Here is a 22,514-nt window from a genome sequence, read left to right as displayed (position 1 = left end):
CAGTCAAAGTGTAGAGGAAAAGGTCAACTAAGGGAAGAAAATACTTAACTGCTCTGAAGTTAGAATAATCTTTGAGGAATGTGGCCAGGGTGATCATCCATGACCAGCAGGAAGGCCAAGGAAGCAAAACAAAGCAACGACACACCTGGCCAAACTGCTACATGTTAGTTGGACATTCTTCCGTTTTACATGTAACACACATGATGAATCATTTACTGTGGGAAATCACGTTTCAGAAACTAGGTGTAATACTTTTATAAAAGTATTACATAAAATGAAGAAAGTAGATTTTCATGTTTATAATGTTTGTAATGCCAAATTCTTGAGTTTGTTTGGCATTTCCGCCTGAAGCCAAAACTTATAGGTAAATTATTGTGTAATATTGATTGTACATAACATAACTGCACAAAGTGAGCTACTTGGCATTTATGTAAAATTCAAATTACACATAATTTGAACTGTTACATTTTTAAAATTTTTATTTACTTTTAAAATTAAAAAAATTTATTTTGGGGGAGGGAGGTAATTAAGTTTACTTATTTATTTATTTTTGGAGGAGGTACTGGGGATTGAACCCAGGACCTTATGTATGCTAAGCACGTACTCTACCACTTTAGCTATACCCTCCCTCTCTGAACTGTTATATTTTTTATCTTGAAGAATATTCATTTACAGGAAACCTTTAAATAAAATTCCACCCTCATAACAACACTCTCTCCTGATAAACTTTCTCTGCTTATTTAGTTGTCTAATCTTCAGATTCAAGGTACTAGGGCAGCTCTGTCAATCCCATTAAGTGGAAAGGAATTCATGTCCCCACTTAGTGTCACCACCTCACATAGAAAGAGAGTTTCATTACAAAAAGTTTCAAATATCAGACTAGAGGCCAAAAGACTACAGAGCTATCAATACTAGTGCCTACTGAAAAAGTCCTGGCCAAATCCCAAAAATAGGAAGGCAAAGTCACTGTGCCTTGATATATGAAACATGGCTGCAAAATTCAAAAGCACACTTCCAGGTAGTGAGAAAAGCTGGACTCCTTAATCCTAAAGGGATTTAGATTATGATGGGAGCAAATCCAAACCCAGACGTTGTATGTACTATCCTCTGTAACTAAACATTCCCCCAACCCATCCCTGCCACCCATGGCCATATGCTCAAGTGGCAATATTAGAATGGCAATGGATAGCTGGGACCCTCTCCCCCAGGGCATAAACTCCCAGACTCGTGCCTATGAATGCTAGCAGAGGATTATTTCTCTCTTTATCTGCAGACAAGCAGAGGCTGGGGTACATTAGTAAACCAATCACTTGCAAAGTGGGGAGGAGCTTAGTGTTCCCTTTCTTACTCATTAACTACAACTATAAGACCATTTTAGTTCCAGCTAATCTTTCATTTAAATTCTGTTGCACAATGTCCAGCACAACTACCCTTAGATGCAGCTATTTTTTCCCCTTTCCTACTTGTTTACAATCTAAGAAGGAAAATGAAACAGGTCTGTTTGTTCAAGGCTGAAAGACAAATTCCATCAGGACTAATTTTCCTGGTACTTTCCCAATAGACTACAAATTGGGAGGGAAAAAAAATCCCCAGAAAATTCCTTTTGTTCATTTGGAACATTCACCCTGGTCTCCTTCTGGGGAATCTCCCCAGATGTGCTCAGTCTTGGTGGCCCTCTAACTCTGGAACTACAAGAGACCTTGCAGGAAGCTGGCATGTGGCTTAGGCCTGGACAGTTGGAAACTACCCCCTGAATCTCAGGCAACTGACCAAGGGAGTAGGGATAGTGGGGAATGGTCACATTTACCATGGGGAGAGTGGTAAGGTATAGAACGGTCTATCCCTGACTTTCCTTGAATGTCCTTGGCTTCTGCCGGTTCTCTGTTTGGTCTTGTAGCTTTTTCATCCATTTGGTAAGCTCTGATATCCTTCTAACAAATATTTTGTTTAAGATTGTTAAAATTCATTTCTGAGCTTGCAACAGAGAATCTAACATATCCTCTGAAGTTCAGAGAATGGAATGACTTGCTCCAAGTCACTCAGCTAGATAGTAGTGGAGCACAGACTAAGGTCCATGTCATCTGAACTCAGGGTGGCACTTTAACCCTTTATCTTAAGTTAGAGGTTACCGTAACAGGACATATTTGCTGACCTAATAATTTGAAGCAACCAGCAGTTAAAACACATCTGGTCAGTTCATTTAAAGAGAACAAAGGCAGGATTTCATGACAAAGCCTGGTGTGATATTTGTTCTATTTTTCATAGTATCCTGAAGACAAAGTTCAGGTCTGAGTAGGGGCAAGATTTAGACATACTCCCATGAGGCAAATACTTTCATGCTGTTTTTTAAAGTTGCTTCTTTTTCCTTTAGTATGTCTGTTGCATATCAAACAATGCTTTAAAAAAATATCAAAAAACTAGATGCCTAAAACACGAAGTAAGAAAGACGACGAGGCCTAGGCAGGAGGGCAAGAAAGTTCACACAGGAAAAGATGTGGATGCCTGCCCAGCCCTTGGTTCCTCTGCAGTCTTCTCTGAGACCAGCCATGCTTCTTTCTAGACACTGTCTGGTCACATACCCACTTGACCTCCTTTCAGGGGTTTACAGTGTTTAGCTTTTGGTTTGGGTCTTAAAAGAACTACCAAATAATAAAAAGCGGAAGCCGGAGGGCCCTCAAAGAAGGTCTAGGTCATGGCTCCAACTGGTAGTAGGGAGGCCTAATTCAGCACATTTTGTGAGACCAGCACAGATGTAAAATCATTTTAATTTTTGAATACCTTTTAGAAGATCACCCACACTCTCCAGTTCCTCCAGGTAGCCACCACTACTGGACTTAAATTAGCAGTCTGGCCCCCAAACACTGCTGAGTTTGAGCTAAGATTCAGAGGCCAGATGCTCTCATGACACCACTGCCGCCTTCTAGTTTCTGCAGCTGCCCTAGCAAGTCTCAGCCTCCTCTCCAAATACCCCACCCACCCATCCTCAGAAAAATAAAAACAAACAACCTCCTTCCCCCCAACTATGAAAGAAGCTGGTTTCAGGCGCTTCCCAACACAACTGACCCTAGTCCTCCTGATGACGGGAGAAATCGCCTCAGCTGAAAGGAGTCCATTCCTTTACAGGCTGAATTAATAAAACTTCTCAGTCCCGTGGCCCTGAACTCTACACTTAAAACTTTTCTTTCAAAAAAGTAAAGCTTAAAAGTTATCTAGAACTAAAAGTAAACGACCTAAAGAGTTCTTTCTCAGTATTAAAAATGCTGTTTGTACTGATCATGAAGAGACATGACTAACATTACTCACCACCGAATTTCAAATAGTTGGTGGTAATAAACAAAACAAAAAGGAGATTAACTCAGAAAAACTGTTCAGCTTTTAAAATATCACCTCATTTGCATGATTCAACAAATGCCTTTCCAGGTATTTAAAACACACCTGCAGAAGGAATGCAAGTTGGGTTTTTAAGCATTTTGCCAAAATGTCAACCCCTGCTTTCAGACCATTTCTTTTTCACCCATATGCAAAGCCTCTTATGAGGCTCAGGCCATCTATTCTTCACTTCTGTCACCTTCTGACATCCTTGTCACTATCTTTAATTTACTCCTTTTCTTGCTCGATTTTCTCTTTTCACCCTGATTCCTACTACAATCTTAAGAGATCCCATTGTTCACATAGATGAATGTCCAACAGCTTTGCCCCCACATTTCTCATCCCCCTGATCTTCAAAGACCTTCACCCGGACTCCATTTAGATTTCTAATTCCCAGAGTCCCTTTGGAAGGCACCAGATTTCCACAGACTTGATTTCAGAAACCAAACTCCCACTTTCTGACTATAACCCCCTCTCTTGTGACCCTCAGGTGTTCACTCTCTTCAACCTGATAGAAACTCCAGTCCCTTGAGTCCTCAGTTTTTTTTCCCAACCATCAGCCTCTTTTTGGCATTTCTTCCTTCCCTAACCAACGTAGTCCCATGACCTATTTCCTAACTAGTTTCCCTACAATCTGTTGTCTTTGTTCCTAAATTCCCTTCATAATATTAACTACAGCTTAAAGTGATAGTATTATTTGATGATTTATTTATTATTTGTACGAGCAGCAAGCTCCTTGAGTGGGAACAACTGCCTTATTTAATGTTCTGTCTCTACTGTCTAGCACAGTGCCTGACACTAAGTGGATGTGCAATAAATACATGTTGAATAAGTGAAAGAAAGGCAGCCCAGTGCTTAAGGAGATTATGAAACCATGCTTCTGGATGCCACCACACCCCCATGGTCTCGGTGAAAGAGATGTCAGAGATGTCAGAGATGACAGCAACAACACTGAGTTGACTCAGCTGGATAGTTAACACCTCCAGACAGCCCCAGCCCCATTCCCTTCCCTGCCTAATCCAAACCCTCCCATCTCTCCTCAAGTCCCATTGCAGTTCCTCCTTCCTTCAACTCTCCATAGTTAACCTGGTCTTCTACAGCATCAACACAAAGAAGGCTAGTGGGTATGATTTCTCTCAATTACTTCCCCTCATCTACAGACCTATCTCCTTTCTACAATTTGAGAGAATGATGCATCCAGCTGTCAGAAGTCAACTCTTTTACCTGTGTCCTTGACCCCATTCCCGTGTCTGTGAGTTTTCCGTTAGTCACCCTTCTCTCTAGTGACTGCTCCTCCTCAGTCCAGAAGTATGTTAAGGTCTGTTCTTTCACATCCTTAAAACAAAACCCTTACTTGATCTTGTGTTCCCTTCTAAGTTCTCTTCCTTTATTATGAAATTCGTTACGAGGGAGTCTACACTTGTCATCCCCATTTTCTTCCCTTGCCAGTCATTTTTTCCTACCCACTGCCGTCTTGTTGTTTCCCACCTCTGAAACTTCTTCCTAAGTTTGCCAATGATTTCCCAAGTGATAAATCCAAAGGACGAAGATCCTTTGGTCCTAGCTTAACACCAGATTCTGCTCTTCATTTAGCACCTGGAGCCTTGATGTGCACTAGCAAGACACTCTCTCCGTTTTGAGACTTTCCTCCACTTAGAAAAGACACTGAATCCACTTGGTACTTCTTTTTTTTTTTTTTTGAGTTTTATTTATTTACAGTTGGTTTATTGAAGTATAGTCAATTTACAATGTTGTGTTAGTTTCTGGTGTATAGCAAGGTGATTCAGTTACATCTCTCTTCATATTCTTTTTCATTATAGTTATTACAAGATATTGAATATAGTTCCCTGTGCTGTACAGTAGGTTCTTGTTGTTTACCTGTTTTATATATAGTAGTATCTGCAAATCCCGACCTCCTAATTTATCTCTCCTCCTCTTTCACCTTCTTAGTAATACTCTCACTTTCTTAATATTCCTCCTATGTTTCTGACTATTTCTTCATAATTTCATTTGTGGACTCCTGTTCTTTTGCCAACCTCTTAAATATGTTGTCTTCTATCATTTCCTCATCATTCCTCTTCTTGCTTCTTATGTACCCTTCCGGATGACTTCTTCTACTCTCACGGCCACCCTATACTATAAGGGATGACTCCTGACTAATTATCTACTGATAGATAACAAATTACCCTAAAACTTAGAAGCCTAAAACAACAAAAAACATTTATCATCTTGTACAGTATCTGTGGGTTAAGAATCCAGGAGCAGCCTTGCTGGGTGGTTCTGGCTCAGGGTCTCTTACAAGAATGCAGTCATCTAAAGCCTACACTGGGGCTGGATAACTTGCTTTCAAGATTGCTCCCTTACGTGGCTACTGACAGAAAGCCTCAGTTCTCTGCCAGTTCCTCCAGTGGCTTACCTGAGTGACCTTATGACATGTCTTTCCCCTCAGTAAGTAATCCTCAGTAAGTCCCCTCAGAGTGAACAAGGCAGAAGTGCAGTGTTTCATGACTTAACCTTGGAAGAAACACATAATTTCTGCAACATCCTATTAGTTATACAGGTCAGCCCTATTCAATGTAGGAGGAAACTACACAGTACAAACTGGTAGGCAAGAATCACTGGGAACCATCATGGAGGCCTGGCTACCTCAACTCCCAAGTTGGTTCTCCAGCTCAGATTTATCACCACAGCCTCAGACCATGCAATCAGCTGTCTACTGAAGAGCTGTTGTTTGTTGATAATAATGGTGACAACTTTACATTTATTTCACAAACTTTTATTTGTGAAAACCTGGAATCTGGTACAATGGCATGGCCATCAAAATGTTCTCTTTGAGAATTGTGTCATGGTGGAAGTGGTAAGGCGCTGGCTCTGAGCACTACGAAGTAAACTTAGAGATGTTGTAATTATCATTTGTTGTGTACCCACCAGACATGGTGCCTGGTGCTTTACAATTACTATCTCACAGTAACTCCACCAGCAGACGTTATTCTTTCCATTTCACAGATGAAGAAACAAAGGTTTTGAGGGTAACTTGCCTAAGCTTACCAATTACACAATCAGCATGACAAAGCTGGGATCACATTCTGGCCTATTTCCAAGTTGTTTTGTGTTTTGAAACTCCGCTCCATGGCTCCTTTAGCAGTCTGACTTCTTCGCCTGTTTTGTACAATGTAGTCCCACTGTAGCCTGCCCACAAAGGTACCGACAGGATTCTAAGACAGAATTCTCACATATCAGAAAACCAAGGTTTTCTGTTTTGCTTTTTGTTTTAAATTGAATTAGTTCACTGCTACTTTACTGCAGTCTTACAAGTAATCCTCAAAATACACTAGCCACAAAAATTTAACCCAGTCTGTAAAACATTAGTCTATCTACTTTCCTTGTCTAATCTTGATTTCTTCTATAGTTTTCTCTACCTTATTAAGCTAAGAAAATAACTAATTGGCCAACATGCACTCTTAAAAGTCCCTCAAAGATACTAATTCTCAAACAATCAAACCAAGAGGAACAGAGAAAGATATGGCAAAGAATGCTGACTCTCTTTTAAACCTACTGCCTGGTTTTCTTTACTATCACAGCACTGTCTGACTTTTAAAAGTCCTTGGGCAAATCCTTATTTTTGTAACTTTTAATGCATGTTACAGATCTTCTTGGCCCTATACTAATGTGCAATGAAATCCAAGTGGAACACTGTTGCCAGTGCTTGGGTTCTGACAATTACAAAAGCAGTTAACTTTTGTAAAATAGTAATGCTAGTGACTATGAAGAAGGAGCAGGAGCAGGAAGTGGATGAGAAGGAAGAGAAAAGAAAAACTAATAGCAAAAGGCAAAGTTCAAAGGACAATTTAAGGAGCTGTCAAAGAAAAGGGAAGAGAAAGTTAAGTGGCAGGCAGTTGCAGGCCTTAATCAGCTCATGGTTTTTAACCAACCTGATGTCCTTGTTTCCTACTGTCTTCCCTCTTACAGAATCATCACAGAATTGCACCACCAATATAGATGAAAAATTTACCCCAGTTTCTTGCAAATTTAGTTTACTGAGCTTTCCTGATGCCTGATCTAATGTTTAATAGTTTATTTTTCAAACTCACTAAATGCACATTTTTAGATACATTTATGAAAAAGCAATGACCCACAGCACTTTCTCTCCTATTTTCCAGGTAGCATTCATAAGAAATCAGAGGGCTAGGGACAAAGAGATCACACGGCAGTATTTAGCAATACTCTAGTGTGCAATGTGAAGCAATGAGAATTCCAAACATTTTAGTTAGGATTTGGAAAAAGGGGAAAATATTCAAATCAAAATGATCCAAGAGTAAATCTGAATTTCATATGTGTTTTAAATGTGTTGGAGGAAAAAAAGGTAAATCATCACATATCTGCTTCAGAGGAGGAACAGATGCTGGAGAACAAGCCCACACCTGCTGTCAAGGCGTTTTCAGGTACTGGTGAGCTGGGTCCTGAAACTACCCCAGGTAGCAATTCAGGACATAGGAAAACATAAGGAACAAAAGGAAATGATTTTAACTGCCAAAGGCAAATTTTTCGCACAATGATTGGAAGGAAAGCTGCAATTCTGAGGAGTATCTTTTATCTTCTCACATGGCAATACACAGCTAGCGAGGCTGTATTTAAATCTTGCAGACTTCCTTAGTCCTCTGGGGACCCTGCATACAGAGGTCTACCCTTTAAATATCTAAGCACAGGGGACCACGGTTTCTAAAAGGAAGATGGCTAAAAATATTCTTAACAGTGTAGATTTTTTTTATTTTTAGGGGTCTGTATGAATTGATATTTATTTATATTTACTATAAATACTGATATATGGACTAATTTATGTTTACTATTTGCCTTGCTTTTACTTTTCCTGTGTATTTCCTTTCCTTTCATGTATCATGGTAAAGAAATATATATTTTCATTTCTATTTTTATATCCTTATCTTAACATTTTAGTAAGTATATTTTATGCAGCAAATCAATATTTCTACCTTGCAGATTTTTTTTTCCCTTCTAAATGAGGCTGCCCTGGAGTGGACACAGCAATGTACCTTGAAAGTACTTTAAAGCACCAGTTTTTAAATATTAAGAAAATTAAAAATCCTACACACATGTACATCTTACTTTTAAAAATAAAGGCTGGATCTCAGCCGTACTCTAAAAACCAGAATACTTGGATCTAGGAAAGGAAAATAAAAGGAGGAGGACTCACTGACAAAATGCTGATAAGCTGCGATGCCTTTTCGGTAACTCAAGACCAAAACCCAAAAGATGATGCCAGGATCAGGAAGCAAACAAACAGGGAAGCAGGTGAATGACAAAGTATCTGAACTTCTGCTTAAGAGAAAGGACACAACCAGGCAAAAGCTATGCACATAAAGAATGGGAAGGTAATATGGCAGGACTGGAAATGTATTAATAAGCACTAATAAGGATGGTGGCAGTGTGGGTGATTTTTTCTCTTTTTGCAAATTTCTTTTTAATGATTGTTATACTGTGTTTTCAATTTTTAAAAAGGACCCAGAAAAAGCGGGGGGGGGGGGGGTGTCAGTGGGCAGGACAGGAAAACACACCGTGGGAACAGAGTCAGGCACACAGATGTTTTGCGTAAGCTGCATTTTCAGAGACATCTGCCTTTGTATGAGTCTTGCAAAAGTAAAGCTGTCGTCAACAAGATCTCCAAAGTGATGGGTGGGGTCTGAGAGAAAGCGAGCTATGAAGAAACCAACAACTGGAACCCTTAGGGCTAAGAAACACAGTTTCTTAGATTAAGTTCCTCATTTATAAACCACCACTCTGCCCAAAATGCTTTGCCATCAGCAATGTCTACTACTCAAACAAGGACTCAAGCTACCCACACATCTCCACTCAAGTGACTGAGGTTTTCTGCCAGAAGCACCACCCAGCTCTTTGCAGAGAGCTCTGTGGTAGAAGAGATGGGGCACAACCTACTGTGTATAAACCTGATGGGGGAAAAAAATCCTGATGGGAAGCAAGCTGCCCTACTCCCGCCGTCTTGTTCCAATTCCAAATAAAAATGCTCATCATGTATGGAAAAATTCATGTAAAAGCAAAGATAATACACTTGTTCATTTGTCCTTCCACCTTGCTTTGGTGTATGCTAACTTTACTTCTGTTTAAATGAGATGTATATTCCTAGGTCTATACTATTTGCTTTTCCATGTAAGGCAGTGAAGGGAGGGTGCATTCACAATGCTTTATATAGTGCCCAGTCTAACACCATGTACAGAGTATTTAATAAATGTGATTTGAAAATGACAATAGAAATGATGCTGAAGACTCAAGCACAATAAAGTATAAAAGTCACTGTAAAATCTCTTCTCTGGTGTTTGCATGCACACAGTGTGTGTGAGCCTCTATGTCCGCAGTAAAGACCGCAGGGAGAGGCTGCCTTACTTGTTCTTGTTTGCCACCTTCAATCATGCCTGATGCAATCGGGGAACTTGTACTCTCAAAAGAACTTTCGATTTACTTGGCAAGTTCTTACAAAGTTCTACCTGGTGTTCTGTCTTGAACTTCCCTTTTCTGGGAAGTTGAGTGTGCTGTATGGGTTACTGTCCTACATCTGCCTTGTGGGTGAGTTGACTAAAAAAGATTTTAGAAACCTCTTGTTTAGGCATAGAAGCCTCTTTTGGGTCCTATATAAACTCCCCTTACTGCTAACGTGACAATGGAGCTAAAAATCTGTAGGTTTATATAAATTGTTAGGATAAAGCTATCCAAACTGCCAATATAATCTTACTGCATGGTGAAGGAATAAGAGGTAGGGCTGTAGTAAATATGGGAAGAGAAAAGTAGGTCATAGATCTGAAGGGTATTATATGACTTGCTAAAGAATTTGGACTTTACCCTGAGGATAACAGAGATCCAAAGCCTGCATTTCCATAAAGATTCCTCCAACTACAGTATGGAGAATGGACTGGAAGGGGTTGAGATTTAGAAATAGACAGATAGATGTTACTACAGTGTCTCAGGCAAGAAAGAGAGCAAGGTGGACTGATCTGAGCTAATGAGAATAAAGAGAAGATGGGTATCTTAGGGATATTTGTTGAGTTTACTTTATGGTACAGATGCAAAATTTACTCCATAAGTAAATTCAAATTGTAGGAAAAATCTAAGAGAGAAAAAGATTTGATATGGGTCAATTCCTTACAATCAAAGAATGTCTTTTTCTTTGCACTGCCTGATTCTTCAGACAGATCCTTTAACAAATCCCAAAGCTTTACAGACTCTTATCTAGGAGGGTAAAAAAAAAAAGTCTGTTTACGTCACTATTAACTTTCATACCACCTGCTTTTGTCCTAACTTTTCTCAAAATAGGTTCCCCTCCTCCCCCACCATCTCAACTTTCTCCTGAATTTTACCTCAGATTTGGAGATCAAATTTGCCTTAATCTATCTGCCAGCCAGACAGCCTATCATCCTGGACAAGCCAGGGAATCTTAGAGGCAACTCTTCCTCATGTCACTTTGTTACCACACATGTCTATATCATTTCCTGCCAGGCACCAAACTTCCAGCATCAAGGAAGAACAGCTGAGGAGAATGCTTTTACACAAAGGACTTCCCTCCTTCCTAATCCCATATTCAACGGATATGACAATATACTGATGATATAGTCAGGGCTCAAGTTAAGTGAGAGATAATGCAGCTAAGTTCTGAAACCACCATTTTAAACCAATCATAGAGAAAAACAAGGTTAGTTGTCTGAACAGATTAACAAGCAAAACATGAATCAGAAACCTGAAGCCAACTTCAGTCAAAAGAAGGCAAGTGAATTTTACAAATTCATCTGTACCATATTAGAATAGGACACCAGTGAAGAAGTAATGCTAAGTTGGTAATGCTAAATTTCTTTGGCTGTCTCAGCTAAATTAAATCACCCATTATTAAAGACTATGAGAAGACAATTCTCATAGACAGTTTCCCCACTTCTAAAATCAGTAGTTGTGTAAACACAGCTGCTGGAGAATTTAAAAAGAACTTATCTTAAAGATGAACTAAAGGCTATCCAGAGGAAAGGACTGTAGTAAATCTGGGGAATATTCCTAAATCACAGTAAAGTTGCCATGTTATTAACAGGCAACTAACTCTGCTTCTTATTTCTCTTCTATAAGCGGGATCATAACCGTAAACAAGATGTTAGAGTGAATTATGATGAAAAAATGTGATGAGGTGGCTGTATCAAACCTGTCCACGAATAGACTTCTCGTTCTCAGATAACGTTTTCATTGACTTGAGGGAGGCAGGAGTTGCACAGTTGGCCAAGACTAAACTGACCAGGGTTTTCTAATCCCCTTGACTGAAGGCTGGATGCCTTAGAGTCAGTTTTAGCACTTTAGGCAGATTCCCTATTTACAAAAGAGAAGGTTAGTATCTCACCTGCTGCAGGGAAACATGTAGAGAGGAAAAAGCATGGAACTGAAAGTCAGGTGACCTAGAGTTCTTGCTCTGTCACTAATGAACTGTATAATACGGTGTGAGACAACTGGATCTCAATTTCCTCAGATAGTATTATAAATTTAAATTTTGTGATTTTTAGGAGATTACTACTAGAAACCTTAAAAGCAACCCATTAGCTCAAGATGAGATCAACACATTTCTATGGTAGTGAACAACCAAAAATATCAACTAGGTTTTTCACAGTAGAAGAGAGAATGTTCAAAGAATGCCCCTAAAGGTTATGTCACAGTGGGCTGGATACCTCTGCAAATGTGATGTTAGATCCTATAGGTTTCTATTCAGTAACCAAATGGTTAATTTGTTCACTGGATTCCAGCTTCCACTAGAAAATTTTTCTGCAAATAGGCTACCATCCCTCCCCCAGCCCAGTGTTGATCAATTAAAAAAGAGATGGAAAGGCTGCCTGGGTAGTTTTATACTCATAAAAGAGGGTGAAAGTTGGCCGCCTGACCCAAAGGGTGGTGTGTACTGAAATCATCTGCACTGACCATATTACTGATTCATTTCACTCTCTAAAAAGTCGATTTTTACCTCTCTTTAACTGAGTTTCTCCATCTGTATAACAGGGTTAGTTATATCTACCCTGTCTCACATGCTTAGGGATCAAATATCCATTCTTCTCAGTCAACAACAATTTGTGCAAGTATTCTAACAAGTAGCAAGTACCATGATTATATGAATGCAAGTTATTATTCTAAAGCACATGAAGCTTAGGCTTTACTTCTTAAATTCTAAATACATGTTAACTTCTGGTCAATGAAATAGAAAAAGAAACCACCCTGTAAGCATGTTTTCAAATGGAATGAACTCTTGGCTTCTTTCTGAAGTGATTCACTTTAGTTTTTAAAACAATTTTTTGCTTTAGTGCACAAAACTTTTTACCCAAGGAAGCTGAGCAGCTGCAAAAAGTGTCTCCATCTATATGAACTAGAATAGAATACTGTCCCTATTTCTTTAAATATAATTGTAACACTAGTAATGAAGACCAGCTAAGGTCATTCTACTGTCTCTTTCCCTATTAGCCAAGTCTACACCTCGCTATATTTAGACAAGGTATGCATAACTCATTAAAGATAGGAGACTCAGTCCTAGACTTAGGATCACAACAGTCAGGTTATTGCGGAGAGGGAAAGACACTAACAAAAAAATGTACAGATGCACTCCTTGGCAACCAACAAAACAACCAATGCTCAATTTTATTTTATTCTGAATAGATTATACTCCCTAGTATGCACAGAATAATCTCTACCTACCATACATAACTCCAGCGCAGTCATGACTAAAGCAAAGCAGTGAATCTCTTTCGTAACTCACTTGCCAGGACTGCCTGCCATGCCTTAGTCAGAGACAAAGAGCAGCCTAGGTCAACAAACTAAAATGTTCAGCAGTTTGGTCTCCTGGGAACTGGAACAAATAGGTTTTCAACTCGAGAATCAGCATGATATCAAATATACCAGGGTCTGACTGGTAGAGTCCTCCAGAAGTGCCTGGCTGACAGCTTCTTGGACCCATTATCCAGCAAAGGAAGAACCAAATAGGGACAAAACTGACTTGTGTATTAAAAAAAAAAAAAAGCTTATGGAACATGGATTTTATAATAAAGATTGCACTGAACTGAGTCAAGGACATGGTAATGCAGATAATGGGGGAACTTGGTTGGGTGGATATATGTCCCATATTAGGGGCCCCCAAATCTGGAATCAAAAGAAAGAGTCTGAGGAAAATATCTTAAAGAAAACCACAACTGGCCTCAAGAGAAAGCTAAGAAAACCCCAATGACAATCAGACGGTTTTGGTACCTCCTCAACTGTCAGGGGAAAAAAATTAAATACATTTAAAGAATTCAGTAAACATACTTCTGAAACATAAGTATAACAAATAGAAATCTGTTTATCTTCATTCAAAGGAAACTGCACGTTGCAATTATGAACATTTCCATAGCAGGAAAGATAAGCAGATGTTGGATGTTGTCCCAAAGTTTTTTTAGTGTCACTGAAGAGGCTTACATTTTTTTGGTTTAATGGTTAATGCTAAAAAGGCAACATTTTGAGTGTTGTTTTTTCTCTTCATATACATTTTAACATTTCTACAGTGACATATTGAAAGAATAGTCAGCAAAGAGAGAATAACTAAACACACAGTTTATACACTATAGCTGTATATTCATTTTCCAATATTTACTTCTAAACTGAAAGCTACATAAACAGATCAATATTTTAAATAGGGTGAATTTTTAAAACTTCATTCTCTGTTTCCTCTGCATCAAAACCTTACTTAACGAAAAAATGACTATGTCTAAATATTCTCAATTAACACTGAAAACCTGAAATAATCCTCTAGAAGGAAAAAAATGGTGAAGGCTTTATATGTCAAACCCAGATTTTTTCTTTTTTTTTTTCTTCTTCTTTTTTTTTTTTTTACCAGAGCAGAGATACATTGGATTAAGGCCTAAATAAATAAGGTGAAGATTGCAAGAAAGCAAAAGTGGCACATAAAACTTGATCACTCACACTTCTAAAAATGTGTAACTATGCATTGTAGGTTGTAGAAATTGGTCTTAATAGAAAAGAATGGCTTAATGGATTGGAGAATTCTTGACCCTCAGTGCACAAAACAGTTAAATAGCACACTCATTCCACTAAATATCTAAGCCAGGGCAGTGGTCCCCAAACCTCTTAACAAGCTCTTTATAATTAATTTAATAACAATCTGGATTAAATGTATTTAGAAATTCTCCTAATTCTTCTCACAACTTTTACTTCAAAGTAACATCTTTAAGTCATTTTTGCCTTCCTGGATATAGTTCAAAGCACCAGAAATACTTTACCCCAATATTGCTTCTCTTTTCACTCACCACATCGGTTGTGACTATTTGCTGAGGAATACAAACATACAGGCTTTACAGTAATATTCCAAGTTTTCCTTAAGCAAATACCATTCTTGGAATATCTACTCCAAGATTATGAGAGAGAGAAAGAATTCAAAAGGCTGCATAATCCTTCTAAATAGAGAGAAAATGATAGCTCCAAATCTTTCATTGTGGGGAAATCATGAGTGATTGTTTAAAAATGAATAAATGAATCTCACTGGTAAGGTCAAACAGCTTAAAGACTTTACTTAATTTCTAAGTCAAATGCCTAAAACAGCCTATTCCAAATTCTTAATTTGGGGTGGGAAGGAAGGTCATGACAGTCTCTTGAGAATCAGATGAAAAGTTACAGCTTTTTCCTGCAGAAAAATAAATGTACTAATCATATATAGACCCACTTTGCATATGATTTCATTGTATTCATGAATTTTCTCTTCTAAAACTCTGAATTAAAGGAATCTGGTAATTGCCCTAAAGAGACTATGTGCAGCTGGGAATTAACAGCTCCCCTCCACTCCCAATATCACCCCCTCATTTTTTTAGCAGATAACAAGTCAGCTTTAACAAGAGCCAATCACTGAATGATTGATGATTGGATTTAACTTTGAAACCAAAGAAAACTCAAGTGAATAGACAACGTCAGGGACTTTCTAAGAGTCTTCTATTAATACTTTGGACTCTTGAAGCCATGCTAAAGAACACAACAGGCAAATTCTAAGAAAAGACCCTCTTACCTATCCCATAATGCTGCTTCCTTCTCTCCTTATTTCTGAAAATCCCTCTACAATAAACATGTTTGTAAAGATTCCCAAGCAGTAGGTGAAAGTTCACTTACTGAAGCCCTGCAGCACTTGATATAATAGAATTTCAGGACAGTAAAGGGGCTTTAGACATGATTTTGATAGTCATTAAAGTCGTATCTGACCAGCAAATGAGGTTTTACATTTCCTAAACCTGTTGACTACTCTAGAAATTTTTTACAGCTACCCAGAGCATGCCATTTCATGTACCATGCCTTTAAAGTACTTAGAAAATTCTAACAGTGTGAGGAATCCAAAATCACCAATATTTTAAGCATCACTTTCTGTGGTAAGTGATTGAGCATGAAGGAAAAGACTGGATTTAAAGCCTTTTTTGATCTGATGATTTCATAATCCATGCTATATGGGAGAAGAGAGTCAATGCAAGGTGTAATTGTTATGAAAAGGCTGTTTAGAAAAGTTAACAATCCTCATCCATTGTTAGTATGTCCATAAATGCAGTGGCCTCACCTAGTTTAGATTATTTGTTATACCTAAAAATTGATTTATACATTTACACCAGATGTCTATACTTCGGTTTCTGTGGCTCAAACAATTTATCAGTTTCCTGACCATTTTCTCTAAAGTATCACTTCCCTCTCCCAGCTTACTTTCCATCTTTTTGCCCTGCTTTATATTTTCTTTTCTTTTTTTTTTATAGCCATATCATTAGCTGATTATTTACAATAATTTATTTACATTCTGGGCTGTAAGTTCTAAGGGCTGAGACTTGGTCTTTTTGGGTCACTCGCTGATGCATTTCCAGTGCCTAAAACATTGCAGGTGATCAATACAGGAAAAAACAGATATTTACTAAGCGGAAATACAAAATTAATTAGAGGCAAATATAATATAGTACACAAGAATGAAATATAAAGAAAGAAAACTTGGATTTCAGTCACTGCTCTTGCACTTATTAATTAAATAACCTGAATAAATCATTTAATCTCTTTGAACTTCAATCTCTTTTCTTTAAAATGATCCTAAATTTTACTAGAAAGGATTATCTGCAAGGGTTATAGGAAATAATAGAAGTGAAAACTTGTTGCAAATATTAATAATTATATCCCAGCAGTTATTCTCGGAAAGCTGGCAAAAAATTCTGTAAAATGGATCAATCTTTAGAAAGCAAGTTATTCTGTCACCTAATCCTTGGTCTTGCAAAACTGTAGAGGCAGAATATAATACTGAGAAAGCACAGCATTAGAAGGGATGGACCTGAACTTCACCTACCAGCTGGCTGACCTTGAGAAAATCTCTTAACTTCTCAGAGGCTTACTTTTCTTATCTATAAAATGAGGTGGGGAAATGCTGCCTCAAAAGTGTAACTGTTTGAATCAAATGTCACATTAATAATGAAAGCACTTTTTAACCTTTAACACAGAATGTGTATTTTTAGTTAAATCAATTAATTGCCTTTCCTTAAAGAAAATCCTAATCTTGTTTGTTCCATCAGCCAAATTAAAGGAAGTATTATTCCCGAGTGTGCTCACATGGACTACAGGCAGAAGTATACATACTCGCATTTCTTGCTGCAGGTTCTCTAACTTCGGTCAGAGGATAGAATAGAACAGGAAAAAAGAATAGGAAGATATAGAATGGAAAGAGAAAACAGAGGTTCAGACAGACATACATGAATAAGTAGCAAAGTTATGGTTAACTTAGAGGCTATTTAATTTCATGTCTCACAATCAGGGCCTGCTTCATGGGTATGCGATCTGTGTAGCTGCACAGGGTCAGTGCTTGGAAGGGCCTTGCACTTGGTTCAATACTCTGCTGTTGCTGTCTTGAAATTCTTAATGCTTTTTGAATGAGGGGCCCCACATTTTCGTTTTGCAATGGGCCCTGCTAATTATGTAGCTGGTTCTGCTTGCAATCTTTCCATTAGATTAGAGGACAGGATGATAGTTACAACCTCAGTGACTCTGTATACATGGACCGCTGCTAACTTAAAGGATAGTCACTAACAAAGAGACTTTTAATCATGTTGGTTATCACATATTTGTAGTACATGAATTCTGAGGTTAGCAAAATACTTAGTAAAAGCCAATTTAATCAAAAAGCAGTAGCCCAAATTAGAAATGCAAATATTATTTGCCTCTCCTATTTTTGTGCTCCATCACATCCTAATAACAGGCCAAAAGATGACGCTAGCAAATGAAATACCTGAATCTCATCTAGTTGACCTTTCATTCTGAAACCCAAAAAAAGACCCTAGTGATCATGGATTATCTTTAATTTTTGATTTGATATCCGCTATCTCACAGTACTCAGAGATCATCTCTTAAATGAAATCCCTAACACAATCCAGTTCAATTAAATCAGACCCTTTAAATTACATTTTGTTTCTTTCCTGCTCCAGTGGACTGAGGGATAGCTGGTGGCTTTTCTTTGATTGAAGCTGAAAGGCTGAAACTGATGAACTGAACATTTCCCAGGAGGCAATTCAGTTTTTGATGCCTGCAGGCCAAAAAGATACCTTTTCCCCTTAAAGCCAAATTGACCCCACAATGGTCCATTTTAACCTTTGGAGCCCTTATCAGTCACCTTCCGTCTCTGACAGTAGCTGGACTGGCTGATCCACAGAGGTCCACTCTCCAGTGAACAAAGGCCTGCTATGTAAAAGAGATGAGCTCTGCACAGAGATATCATCTGAAGAGAAGGTGCTGAACTCATCCTCTGTGTTCTAGCAGCATGTCCAGGACTGCTGCCACTACAAAAGTGAAACTTCACCTGAAAACACTTTCTCCGCCCGTGATTTAAACACACACCCTCATTAGGGAAGCAGCTCAGTTTCAAACAGAGGCAGGCAACCAATACCACTGAATCCAGCATGCAAGTATGGCCTGCACTCTAACACTCCTTTCTCTATCCTGTTTCCTTTAAGTCTGCCAGAGGCCCCTCTGGATACTATTTAGGTCTGCTAGTGACATTCAAAGTAAATTCTTCAAGAGCTTTAAGAAACACACACACTCTTCTCCTATCTTCTATATTCAGTACTCAAACAGCCTCAAAGATGAAAACTTTTGTTTCAAAAATTTAAAAGACTTTTTCTCTAAAAAGTTTATCTCCTCAACTTTGAGAAACATACCCACTGCTTCCTATAAACAGGATGAGGAAATTCTAACTTTTTAAGTATATTTATAAGCATTAACAAACTAATGTATTTGATCATCTTTTTAATTTTCAGCATCCTTAGTAAGATAGTACTTAGGGAAATCTTAATGATGTGTAACACTTCTGAAATGAAAAACAAAGAAATATTGTTCAAGGGTAATTTGCTGCAGGACCCTAGATAAGTCTGTTATCTTTTGGCTCTGAAATTCTCTAAGTCAAAAATGGTGATGATTTTAAAATAAAATAAAAACACAGGGAGCAAACTTCAACTCACAAACACTATATACATATTAAACATCTCAAGATAATTAGTTTCTTCACCTTACCAATGTACTATTACTTCATCTTTCCATAAGTTCTACTCAAATAGCTTATAAATTCAAATGTTTTCCATCAATACTTGGGTAGGAAAGCGATTCCTGATAGGAAAGACAAATGAGGATCAACTTTCCTGGGTCTCCAATTGATTCAATTGATGAATTGAAGGATAAAGTTATATCTACCTTGATTTTACTTTTTATTATTTTAAGAACAACATGAAAATGAATTACTAAAATTGCTAGCGGGAATATAGACTGGTACAACATTTCTGGTGAGCAAACTGCTCCATCAAAAGCTCTAGAAATATGTATACCCTTTGGTCTAGCAACCCCAGAATTGAGCTTTAGGGTATTTCCTTTAGGGACATGTGCAAGGATTTAGGTACAAGGATATTCATTCAATGAGGCTTTGTTTATAACGGCAAAAAACTGAACACAATCAAAATGTGCAACAATAGGGCAGAATTCAGTTCTATGGAAAACAAACAACTCTCAAAAAGGATATGAAAGAAACACATTGGAGGACAATGGCAGGATGTTCCCAATATGCTAAGCGAAAAAAAAAAAATCAGATTACAAAACAGAAGATAGAGGACAATCCTATTTTTAAAAATATATATATGCACACAGAAAATGCCTGGGTGGTATTAACAGTAAGTATCACTGGGAGATAAGAAAAGAGTAATGCTTTTTGGGGAGAGGAGGAATGCCTCAATGTTTTCTGGTTTTTCTATAATAAACATGCATTATCTGCAATATTAAAAAAACAACCAATACTTTGTGCTTTGTTGATTTTAAGTACCAGTAAGGCCAGTTCCAATTAAAAAAAAAAAAATCACTCACCCAGGACAAGTTCACTTTTAAGCTAAGTGGGTTGTAAAGAATTAGATATTATCACCTTTACTGTGTATAAGGTAGACAGGTTTTGTTTTGTTTTGTTTTGTTTTGTTTTGTTTTGTTTTGTTTTAATGGTAGACAGGTTTTTAAAGCAAAAGAGATTCTCCATTTGGAAATTTCTCCCAAACTGATTTCTAAGATTGCCATCAAGAAGAGCATTGGTATTCAATATTTATTTGCTGATTTTGATTTTAGTTGAGGAAGAGACTAGATGTTAGCATTAAAAAAAAAGTATAATAAACTTTCTTATAACACTATCATTTTCTGACAAACAGGGCATATGACCTTGCTGAGAATTTCTCCAAGTGTCTAAAATGGTAACAAAACAAAGAATTGCAGGAGTGTGAGCACAGCGGACTATCATCACAACTGAGACTGACCACAGAAGAGCCACAGAAGTGAACAGGTCCCAAGTCATAAACAGCCAGGACTAAGGAAGTTCTAAACAGACATAGTTAAGTATATACTTCCAAGGAGGCAAGTAATAAAGTATGACGAAAACAACAGCAGCTTTCAATCTTTAGGTTAGAGAGACAGCAACTAGCCAATTTACATTGTCAGTTTTTCTTTAACTTTGAAAAAAAAATTACACTGGGTTTAAATTCATTTAGTTAGAATCACTAAACGTAAATAAACACAGTCTTAGTTTACCATTTCGCTCAGCGCAGCAGAGTATAAGGCACAATCTGCTAAATTATTAGTAGTTGCGGTAACTCTTCTTTGAATCAATCATCATTAATCTGTCATTCAGACTTGGTGTAACATGGCATTTATATAGCTTTTAGTCTTTATTAATTGATGTATAATTACAGGCTTAAAGATCCCCCTGTCTACTAGGATGGTTTCCATGTGTATTTAAACTAAGGAGCTGCACATTGCTTATAAAATGCTAAATAAGATGAGCCATTAACTGACAACCAGTCCAATAAACTGGTAGCCAAGCCATTAAGAACAAGGAAAACCAGCAATCAGCACACCTTTCTCCTTACAGCTTACTCCACTGTAAATACTACAAGCCTTCTGTGCTAAGGAAACCACCTTGCCTAGCACATGGTGCTGATGTAATAATACTTAGAGTTAAGCATTTGGAGGAAGCAGAGAATGAGGTTTTGCTTTGGATTACTTGAACGTGCTCCTTTCTTCCTTTCTTTCCTTCTTTCTTAACCATAAAGTCACTAGTAGATAGTTTAATGATTTCTGTTCTTACGCTGCCTATGGGGATTTCACATTGTACTTCCAGCCACTGGTACTGATTCAATAACAACAGCCTCGTTTAATTGGCACCCTTCCTAAATAAGCTGTCAAGTCTGCAAATGCTGGTTACAGTGCTGTGTAGTCCATGGGTACTCGATAAAAATTCTATTAAAATGCTGCCCATGTGATATATCCAAAATATGCTCAGAGCTATTTTCTAAAGAACGTTACCAGTCTACACAAAAATCTTCCTAGATTCTCCTTCTTACCATATGAGTAATAGCAGTCATTCACTGAAAAGTAGCTATTTGTAATAAGACCATAACATCTGCCACATTAGTTTTCCTTTTCTCTCACCACTCAAGTACCCTTTACCTCTGCTTATATAAACCAAGACATTTAAGAGGGCCAGAAATAAAGGTCAGAGTTCCAGCTCAAATCCTACCATAAAGTCTTTACTAATTGGTTCATTTACAATAACTTTTTGTTCTCTACCTAAAGCACCAACTGCACCATTCATCTGGCACTCAGCATGTGCTAAATTGTGTTCTTATCTATCCTGTTATTGATCTGTTTTATATCTCACAACAGACTGAACATTCTGACTGCAGGAACCATGGCTTGTATTTCTTTATATCTCCCACCTTTTGACCGGGATATGACGATTATGCAAATAATGGAATTTTTACCTTCATATTGTCATGCCACTCTGGTTCTAATTTCTTCTCCTATACTTTGGCTCATGTCAAAAGAGCAAAAATATGAGCTACCATTTACTGAGTGCTTACTCTTTGCAGTACTTTACAAACATTACATTTAATTAAATTAACTACATTTAATTAATATTAATAGGCACTATAAACTCCATTTTACTGATGAGGAAACAAAGCTGATGGTGGTTACAGAATACATTTAAGGTTGCACAGCTTTAGGTGGTGAAACTGACTGGAATTCAGGACAGTTTCATTCCAAACACCATACTGTTATTACCATTAGCCACAAGAACAAAGGGCAAGTAAGATACCGAATATGTGACCCAAGAAACCGTTTAAGATAATTTTTACAGAGAATATTTAAGGAATGGGATACTTTAAGAATTAAGTGTGAGATTTTATTGGGGAGGGATGAGCATCACGGGGGTGGGGTTGATAGAATGATCTATACCATATCTGGTCAAAGGGATGTTCAAAAAGTTCAGTTTCACACACTGTCTGAATCTATTTCACTCATCTCCTAGGAAGAAAAAATTTACATTTAGAATTCACAGATGTCCCAACTTTTCAAACTAAATTTCTCCACAAAAATAAAGGTGATATTATAATAGGAAATTAAAATTTTTGGTGTTCATGAGAATTGGGTATATTAACTTTTGGAAAAACACAGTAATTTAAAGGTACGTGGGACAGAGGAGAGTCCCAAAGAAATGGCATCTCTCTTAAGAGGGTTCTGTTAAAAGCGATACTTATTTT

At 37.7% G+C, this 22,514-nt stretch overlaps 1 protein-coding gene across 5 annotated transcripts in view; it reads right to left on the bottom strand.

The window, feature by feature from the left end:
- The window catches only part of SSH2 (slingshot protein phosphatase 2), a 215,607-nt gene that overhangs the window by 62,866 nt on the left and 130,227 nt on the right, over nucleotides 1-22,514 (bottom strand). The window contains exon 1 of one of the 5 annotated variants that reach the window (XM_064495853.1): nucleotides 4,594-4,733. The exons of the other annotated variants lie outside the window; for them this stretch is intronic. The gene's annotated coding sequence lies outside the window, so the exon portion shown is untranslated. Of the gene's footprint in view, nucleotides 1-4,593; nucleotides 4,734-22,514 lie in introns of those variants that run through there. 5 annotated transcript variants of the gene reach the window in all.

This window comes from Camelus dromedarius, chromosome 16 (assembly GCF_036321535.1).
Source record: "Camelus dromedarius isolate mCamDro1 chromosome 16, mCamDro1.pat, whole genome shotgun sequence".
NCBI classification, from domain to species: domain Eukaryota; kingdom Metazoa; phylum Chordata; class Mammalia; order Artiodactyla; family Camelidae; genus Camelus; species Camelus dromedarius.
The sequence above is the reverse complement of the archived record's forward strand: the minus strand, read 5'-3'. Positions and strand labels throughout refer to the sequence as shown.